At 35.8% G+C, this 10,295-nt stretch overlaps 1 protein-coding gene across 3 annotated transcripts in view; it reads right to left on the reverse strand.

Moving 5' to 3' along the window:
* CSGALNACT1 (chondroitin sulfate N-acetylgalactosaminyltransferase 1) overlaps positions 1 to 10,295 on the reverse strand; it is a 193,570-nt gene that overhangs the window by 43,264 nt on the left and 140,011 nt on the right. The gene's annotated exons all lie outside the window — the stretch shown is intronic.

A 10,295-nucleotide genomic window follows, 5' to 3' on the forward strand; every position in this document is an offset into this window, starting at 1 on the left:
TATATTTGTCCACCTACATAAACACTACAATTGCCACTTAAGCCCTTTGAAAGTGACATACAGACTGAAAATATCGACAGGATATACTGTACATACAATTGTATAATATGTGGATCAGTTTTATGAATTCTTTATGTGTATTAAATTGATATTCCAGAGTTTCCATGTGACATGGGAAAGGTAAAAAAATAAATTCTTTGTCCAGTACCCTGCAATAGCTTAGTCCAACTTTACAAAACATAAGGTTTTATTGTGCCATTGATTTTTTAGAGCACCATTGTACCTAAAAGTAATAGCTAAGAAAGAACCAAGACACCAATGTAAGAAGACAGGTGAAAAGTCACAATCACAGCAAACGCAAAAGGCAAGGCTTGTACTACTTACAACTTTGATTAGAACAACCCAAGGTTTTCACTTAAAGAAACTTTTAAATTAACATGTATAATTTCCCTATGGTATCTGTAAAGGAATTTCCAATTAAAAATTACCCTTTTTTTGTTCACAATATATTTTATGATACTTGGTGTTCTCTGCAGATATACATATTAACATATAACATAGATGGTATAGGACAACAATCCCCCAAAAATTTGGGACCGCAGTTTTTATACAACTGTTATTTAACATACTTATATTATTGGCATGGTATTCCATGAAGAAATAAAAATTGAATTTTACAGCTGACAGTTCTTCTGAGAAGTAAATATAACACTAACTCGTCAGTGAAATTCAGCTACTCGGGCCATAGGATAAATGGCAGATTTTTCAATATGCCATGACAGGTATGACTAAGTGAAGTGAAGACATTTAGAATATGAGCACCAAATATATTTCTCTTGTCCAGTGTAAGGATAACTACATTTCAAATGAAAAGTTGAAAAACAAATTTGTAGTTTATGTAATTTCTCAGATGTCTTTCTTTTGACTGGGAAAAAAAGATCCAGATAGTCATATCGTCTGCCATAATTATAAAGCCATTACCAGCATATACTGTGGATGGTCCACCTGAATGACTAATCTGAAATGTAAATTACAAATATATTACATGTGTACTGTAAACGTCTGCATTCGAGTGATATTCATATTATGCAAAGTATGCCTCTGGGTGGAAACAATTAGCATATCTTGAATTATAGAGCTGTCATTTCATTTTACCATCATAGTTCTTCAAATTTAGTAATGATGAACTGCTTGAATGACTGACTTTGTATGACATAATCAGTGAGATCTAAAGTTTTACCCCACAGAGACAAGGTTCACTAAAAGGGAACAGAGCTGTAAAGATTTAAATAGTTGAAATAGATGTTTACATAATAAACGCACCATGGCTATCCAAGCCTAATTTTACAATACAGTTTTGCCTAGATGGGCTAAATCACCAAGTACCATTTTAAAGTAAAGAGAAGATATATACATACATTGGGGACAGAAGTTTATATGTATTCTATAAAAACAAGTAGTAAAATTCTAAGCAAGTGTAATGGTAAACTATCAACAAACAAGGATATCCATCCCCTCATCCTGAGAAATGACTGCAAGGGTACACAGTACCCTTTACCCATTCCCAGTAAGGGTTAAATCAGCCCTAGAAATCGATGGATAATGAAAGGAGCTGGTAGTTGTATTACATTGTTGTTATTATTGATTTGTTGTAGATCTCTAGAATTTTTTGAGATGATGCGAGATGTATATGTTTGTTAGATTTGTTTGTGAAATCAAATGAAAATTAATAAAGAAACTGAAACAGAAAATCAGTCCTAGAAATAACAACACAACACAGCATAGCAAAATATGTCCTTATTCATTTTTTTTAAAATAATAATTACCTTTGCAGGTTCTAACTAACAGCTCCAATTCAAGTCTATGAAGCAGCATTGAGCAGCTTCCTGTCCTCATCAAATGACAAATAAATGGATCTATTCGGTCCAATATTAACAATTTTTTACAAGTTTCCTAACATAGTCCAAGGCTGGAAAGGAAGGAAATAGATGCTGCTGCCTGAGACAGGAATCAAAGTTTTGACATTCTGTTACTGTTTTGCATTACCCTTATGAACTTTATGCATTTATGGGTAATCTTTCTAAAGCGTCCTCTGATCTTTTTATTTTATTATTCAAATTCATTAAAAATATTGACTACTTGTATTTTAAAGTATTTTTTCCCAATGCATAGTAAGCTCATTCATTTACTGAGTTAACGAAGAACCAACAAAACAATCTTTTTTCTTCTAGTTATTAGTAGAACTGACACTTATTGACAATTTTTGGCATGGCAGACGTGCGTAAATAAAATTGGACAATACAGCTGATTGCATTTTCTTTTCTTTCCCTGCTAGATTTCCTTAGAAGAAAATAAAATGCATTAACCTAAACATAATCACTCTAATACGCTATTTGATAAAGGTTCTATAGCCTACATAAAATTAACAGCCTGAACTAAATGAAATAAATATCTGATAATAGTGACAGCTTAAAATAAGTCTTTCTTTCTGTGCCTGTGCTTTTAAAATATGGTAAGTTATGACTAGACCAAAACCCAAAAGTAGTGTTGCCATTTCCTTTCACAATATTACATAAGATATATATATATATATATATATATATATATATATATTTACACATAAGATATATATATATATATATATATATATTTATTATCGTTAAGCTAATTTGAAATGTATGTGTAGCCAAAAGGGTATTTGCATTTTTTTGGATTAGACCTTCTGTTCAGATTAACATTGCCACTGAGTAACGAAAACTGCAAAATTTTGAAGTGTTTTATTTATTTATATAATAAACTTGGACAACAAATAGGGCTATATATATAAAACAAGGAATATGACATTACCTTAAACATTCCCTCATGGGAATCTTCCAGGTTCATGTGTTTCAATGGCAGTAACTGATTACCACAAGGAAATGTTTGAGGTAATGTTATATTCCCTGTTTTATAAATAAAACCCAAAGTGAAAAGCTAAAAGTGTGCAGTATCTATAGTATGCAGTTGGTTGGTAATGTTTTTGCATTTACAAACATAAATATATTCTGACTAAATAAAAAGGAAGATCCCCCAAAGGGATCTACTTTACTTAATCTAATTCTTATTTCCCTATCTGTATTTCTTGTTGAATTCTTTAGTCATTAAATATTTTTTCAGCCAAAATCGGTCCCTGACATGTAGATCTCTTCACATATTCTCAGTTATCTCAACGTGGACAGGACAGTGCAGCTGAAATAGAGTAATTCTTTGTATTGCTGCCTGGAACACACTTTTTATAAACTGAAGGGACTTGAAAAAATCATTGACTGGTGCCAGTGTTTGAGTGCTAAGGAATGCAGAGTTGCACATTTCTTAAAACATAAGTAAGCTGCCACATCACTTGAGCAGAAAAAGCAAGCTTAACTTTTAAAATGTGCAGAAAGCAACTATCTATCATAAAAAGACATGGTTAATATATAATATATATATATATATATATATATATATATATATTTATAAGCATTAGGTAAACAAAGGAAACAAGTGTTTAGAATGGCAATATGGAAGCTGCGGCAGGCGACTTGTTTTAGAGATGCATATCTTTAGATGTCACTTGTAACCTTCCTTTGCTACGTGGTGAACCACTGACCCAGATGTTCATAACAAATATCAATCAACTGAAGAAGGATAGATAGGAATGACAGCCCTAGAGTATGCACCATTAAAACACACGTCAGGTCCCATTTTTCTTTAATTTCTTTCTATAATATAATAATAAAATATGTACACTCATGATTAAAAGTACTATAAAAAAAAAACCCCTCAGATTTTTTTTTGTTCAATTTTGCATTTGGGTTCAATAAAAACACTATACCAGCAAAAGAGTCTTCCTTAACATTTATTTTAAAGTTTCTATTGCTCATCTCTCCCTAACACTGGTGTTTCCCTAAATATCTGGTTGAAGAGCTTGCACTGTTCACATAAGTATACGTTCTCGCATGTTGGAACTACATGTCCTATAATCCCTTGTGCCTTATTACCAAAGCTTATGCTCTGCCTGTCTGTTTTAAGGATTCTGGGCTTTTTAAAAACCTTGGGAGTGTGACGGTACAGAATGCCACTGTAATACACCTTTGGGGGAATATACTGGCTTATCAAGTGTCTAAGACAGGCATATGCAAACTATGGCCCGCGGCTGTATACAGGGATGTTTCTCCGGCCCTTCGGGTGTTCCGCGGCTTTGGCCAGTGCCACCCTAAACAGGGTCAGGAGAAGAACTGCGCCGTGGGGGCGCACCAGCCAGAGCCACAGAAAACGTCCCCGGATCTGAGCCTGTGATGGGAGAGTGGTCAGGGTTATGCCATCATGATGTCATGTTCAGGGGCGTCATGATGGCATAACCCCACCCACTCTACCATCGACCCGGCCCCTCTTGCAAATTTTTTTTAAGAATGTGGCCCCTGACTAAAAAAGTTTGCCCACTAAGCAAAGCAAAGAGGACACCATTGTAGGCAGGAACAAGGTGAGGCGTGGGGTGGATACTGAAACTGAAGAAATGCCAGGCTACAATAAAAATTTCAACTGGAAGATATACAAGAGGGGAGGTATGGTACAGTATTTCTTGTTGCAGTATGTTAACACTTTAAGGACTTTTCCAATATAGTTCACTATTTAGACTGACTTTAGGAAACTGCAAAATTATACTGCATTTAATAGTAGTTTTTTCTTATCAAAAGAATGCTCTACATATGACATAAGTGGCGTCATGTGCAGCCCTTGACATCACCAAAGGTCCACACATAATATTTGTTAAATCTAATACAACAAAAAAATTTAGAGACTGCAAACATATACCAGGGGATGGTTCAAGACTACTGACATGCTAAAGGGATTGTTGGAAGCGACAAAAGGGAGGTAATAGGTCATAGACTGCAGACACATAGGACCTCATTTATTAAAGCTCTCCACTTTGATCATTGAACCTGGGTGATCCAGCAATCCTGGAATTAATCTAGTTCAGGATTCAAAAAGAGCCATTAGAAAATAGAAAGAATATTGCATTAGATAATTTATCATAATCATCACATGTACTGTTTGACTTGTCTAAAATTGCCTTTTTAGTTTGTTTTTTTGTTTTGTTGGTTTTTTGCTAAGCAAAAATATGTTCCTGAAAAAAATAATTTATTAATGTTTTTCAGAAATTTGATTCATAAACTCAAATATGTTAAAAATGATATTGATTATTGTGATGTTTATTAATTCCTCTAGTAATCCTGTATGCTTGGCATGTACAGCAACGGCAGTTACACAGATACAAAATACACATTTGATTTGCCACAAACATCTAAAGCTTAGTGAGAACAACATGTAAACATTATTCATGGTTTAAGCAGTAAGGCGGTCCTTCCAGTTGTTACTCCATGTATTTACATAGTTGCCAAGGATTAAATGAAAGCATGCTTTGCCTTTCTCCAGAGCCCACAAGACTGTAAACTAAAGAACCCTGCAGATTAACACAGAAAGATGTCATACATTTCTACCCCTTTGTGTACTAAACACAATTATTTCCATGACAGCATGCCAGTTACTACCAGCCTGATTAACATGCTACAGTAACTTTGTGGGAAGTTTGCCACCTGTCTTTTGATGTAGAACATCATTCTAATCTCTATTAAACAAAGTGGAACCATATCTATTTACTCCACAAAAATAAAATTTGCAGTGGAACCGCTTCAGAAACACATCTGTATTAGTGAAAAATGTAGTTTTAGAAGATCAAACAATAATCATATATGACAAGCTGGGGTAGGGGAAGAAAAGGAGAGGGAAATGATCTGAATACACAAAGTCAGTAAATCTAGTAAGATCTGACAATATACTCATATATGACAAGGTGAGGTAGAAGCTGAAAAGAAGGAACCAGTTTGTCTATTCTAAATCAGTACATTTAGGAATCGTATCAAACATTTCAGACATATATAGACATATATGACAAGCTGGGGTTGGGGGAGAAAAAGAAAACAGTTTTCCTATTTTATATCAATAAATCTAGAAACAAAAATCAGACATTAAAGATATATAGCCATGGTCCTCAACCTTTTGGAGCGTGCGGACCACTAAATCTATGGACTCCTAGACTGCGCATACACGGGGAGCCGTGTGTCAGTCAAAGGGGAAGAAACTTCCCCCTGAGTGAGGTCATAATGCTAGAACCCGCCCACTGTCCTGTTGCAGGTCTGCGATGGGGGAGTGGGCGGGTTGTGTCCAGGAAAACAACCCGCCCACTGCCCTGAGCCTGCGATCTGTATGTGGGCTCCTTCTCCTGACCCCTCTGGGGGGTGTACTGGCCAGAGCCGTGGACCACCGTTGGTCTCTGTGCTCTCACGGCCCAGCTGTCAGGCAGCCACAGCCAACTAATGGGCTGCAGACCGAGGGTTGGGGACCCCTGATATATAAGAACAGCTGAGGCAGGGGGTGAAAAATATTCCACAGACCTCGAATAGTGGATCTACTCTAGGGAGAGTAGATTGACAAAGTAGCAAAACATGAGCCCTTCATGAGCCATTTGTATAATAAAATATATAGAACTTAGGGTGATGAAGCCCATAAAGATGTAACCTAATTGGCTAAAATGTTTCTCAAATAAAACTCTAAAAAACTCTCAGTACCACAGTTGGTAATATAAGTATTATTTCTGCTACATTGTACATGTTCTCTGGTACTTTTTTCTCTGCACTTTCTTCTCTTACTTCTACATGTTTTCAAGAAAATCAAACAATGGCTTTTAGAATTAAAAAGTTTGAAAGAAGAATGATGCTTTTTTTTATTCACCTAAATCTTGTTTACGTGTAGTTTACCTAATTCTCAGTTAAATCCTACTTTGCCAGCCAATGAAGCACTGATACACTTTCTATAAAGCTTTCTATTTATCTGAACAAATTATTGTCATTCTATTGATAATGCAATCTTAAAGTTGTTTCACATTGTACAGTTATATAGTAAATGAGCCAATTTAATACGCTAAAGGAATATGTCACTGTTGTATGTGCAATTTTTCCACAGTGCAACCTTTCTATTTTGCTGAGCTTTTTCTGTCAGAACTTGTTTTTCTCCATGCTGTTTTGATGTTGATGTATTGTATAAACAGCAGAACTGCTGTATGAATAATTATGTAGGTGGAAATCTCAATTCATTGGGCAAGATTGTCAAATGCGGTTTCTGAGACTGAATTGTCTGTAACTGCTTGCCATTTTATACAGACATATTGCTAATAAACTGCTTGGAACCCTTGTATTCTGTAAAAACAATTTGCATATATTATACAATTATAAATGCAACAAACATTAAAATGTGACATATATGAATCTGAGCCTTATCGTCCTAAAGGGTAACTCCACTTTTGTTGTAAAAAAACAAACCTCTCTGGGGGATCATTGTATAGTGCAAGGTTTTTAAACTTTGTAGCAAATTTCTACTTTTTCTTTCCTGAACAAAAAACGGTTTCATATCCTTTCAACAAGATTTGAAAGCCAAATGTGCCAATGCTTTATTTATATGCTTTGTAACAAAAAAACACAAAATGCAAGGTGTCAAACACCAAAGCAGGTAAATGACGTACAATGAAATAGATCAGAGAACATATGTCAGGGGAATTGTAGCATTGGGCAAAACAAAAGAAAACAAAGTAGTGCATACAACTGAGGGAATTGTGGGTGGCAGTTTGATCCTCCATAACCATTTACTATTTGGAACCTTTGAAAGCATGATTGGGGGGGGGGGGGGTTGTCCTTCTTTTTAAGCTAAGCTGACTTCCAAATTGGAGACTGTGTTCATTCTAACCATCTGGCACACATTCACACTTACACTCCAAGAAATTTAACAAACTTTCTGAGGATTCTCAATGTTTTCTCTTTTAAAGAGATAGCTATTTGCTCTATTTTGCCATGACCTTTGCTAACTGAACTCTGAATAGGGAGGGTTAGGAGAGTTTACTGTAACCACCTGAAGCACTTTCAATGTTCTGATAAAAAAAGTTGCATTATATACATCCCTTTGGAAGTAAATTAGCATCCCATCCAAAAAAATTCCAAATATAGGGAAAATACAATGACTTCTAATAAAATCAGTGATCCAATTAAATCTGAAAGACATCTGAACAAACATTTTTCCCCAGGCTTAAAAGTTAACTACAAAGTTGTTCCTTTTTCTGTAGTTTACACTTCAGTTAGGAATTTTCCAGCACAGTAAAATATCTTCAACCTGCCGTGTGGTCTGCTACAAAACCCATCCTGCAGTTTGCAAATAAGTTCAATTGATGTTGCTTTGCTTATAAATGATGCATTATGTACAGTCAACCCTATTTAATTTTTTTTTACATCCTGGATAGTATTGAGTAAGTTTAGGACCAAGCTGTTACCTTTTATTGCTGTTGCCATTCCTATTGCCACTGGGGAGTGTCAATTTTTTACCTGGCGCTCACTGTCCCTGGGGCATAAAGAAAATCCAAAAATTTTACAGTTGCCACAAGAAAAAGATGGCAATGCAAATCCTCCAATTGATAGGTTTTCTCTTATGACAACTTTGTAATCATACATATTAAGAGTTCAATTTAGAAAGGATTCTTCTCATTTCCTGTTGCACCTCCAGGATTGGAAGTGATGGGAAATCTCCCCAGTGAGATGAAGGTAGATGTATGTCTGCCTAGACCTTCTCCGTGTCCACAGCTTCAACTTTCGTCTTTCAGTTATGATGTACATCGTAATAGCGACGAACTATACTGTTTTCAAATAATAATTGGAGCTTCTTCAAAGGGTTTTGCTAATCAATATTCACCCATAAAATATAAGCATAGCCGCTCCCCTAAATGATAGATTGCAATTAGGTAGAACAAAGAGACCAAGAAAGCTAGGGTTTTTTAGTGTGGAAAAAAGAACCTATATTGTGTAGACTTTTTATTATAGCTGAATAAGGTTACAATGCATATTAAAGCATAAACATACAATGCTTTGCTCACTTTGCCATACAGTCAGTGTGAAAAATTGGTTGCTCAACTAATACATGATTGTTCCTAATATGGAAATGACAGTTAACGACTCATATCCGACGTGCTTCGCCATTCGGCTTCCTCAGGGATATGCAGAGTACATTGTGTTAGATGATTTGGTTGACAAAACTACTCTTGAAAGCAAGAGAGAATTAGTCCTAGTGATGGGAAAGGTCCAAGAGGGTCAGAGCTTAATGGGTTAACCAATACGCAGGCAAAGGTGCATGCCAAGACTGTTAGAGCAACTCGTGCCAAAGAGGGGCCCCTTGTTAAGGCAGAGCTTAATGGGTTAACAATTACACAGCATGCCAAGACTGTTAGAGCAGCTAGGTGCTGCAAAGTAAAAACTGAAAAGTAAATCGCAGAAGAGTTAAGCCTGGTGAACTGTCTGATTTTTCCAGTCTTAAATCTCGAAAGTTTTTTTTTCTGCTTTTAGAGTTATTACCATAGTATCAACACAATCCCTTTTCAATTGTTCTACAGCCAGGCTGTGGTGTGCAGGATCTCTGGTTGTGTTCAATAACTAGTCCTTTGGGGTATACACGGCAATGTGTCTGTTGCTTTCCTATAGAGTAATTGTTCCGAAGACATTAAAGTCTTGATTCTGTTTGAAACATTTAGCCCATCTGATGAGAATGTGCTATTTATCACTTATGCCTGCTGCGTAATGGAAACACTACTGCGTAGACTTAATATATCTAAAGCAGATGAAAAAGGCAGGCAAGAGGAAAACGTGGCCTCTGACGATTAAGGCTGACAGGCAAATGTCAGAGTTTAATAGATTCTGTGAACTTTAAGGTAATTTACATTTGACCAAGTTAATTGTCAGTTTCTCTGCTTGCTTGTTGTCAATGAAACGCTACATTGAGGAGTGATGAACATTTGTTTATTTATGGAACAAAAACCCTGTCACCTGAATGTAATATGGGAAAAATAAATTAGCTAGTGGACTGTGTCCAGTCCTTCAGCATTCTCATCTCCTGAATTTAAAATGAGAAACGTAAATCAGATTTTCATCTGCTTAGTTACAAAAGAGGTGATGGACAAGAATGGAGAAAGAACAGAGAGGGATGATGATGTCTTGGCCACTCTGCAGTGGAAAAAGTAGAGTGTTCTACCCTGTTTCCCCTATGATAAGGCACTGTCTTATATTTTTTGAAATGACAAAATATGCCCTAGGTCTTATTTTCAGGGGAATGTCTTATTTTTCCATGAAGAAGACTACAGTACACATTTATTGTTGAAAATCACTCATGATCACTCATGTGCCATT

Source organism: Pyxicephalus adspersus, chromosome 3, assembly GCF_032062135.1.
Source record: "Pyxicephalus adspersus chromosome 3, UCB_Pads_2.0, whole genome shotgun sequence".
NCBI classification, from domain to species: domain Eukaryota; kingdom Metazoa; phylum Chordata; class Amphibia; order Anura; family Pyxicephalidae; genus Pyxicephalus; species Pyxicephalus adspersus.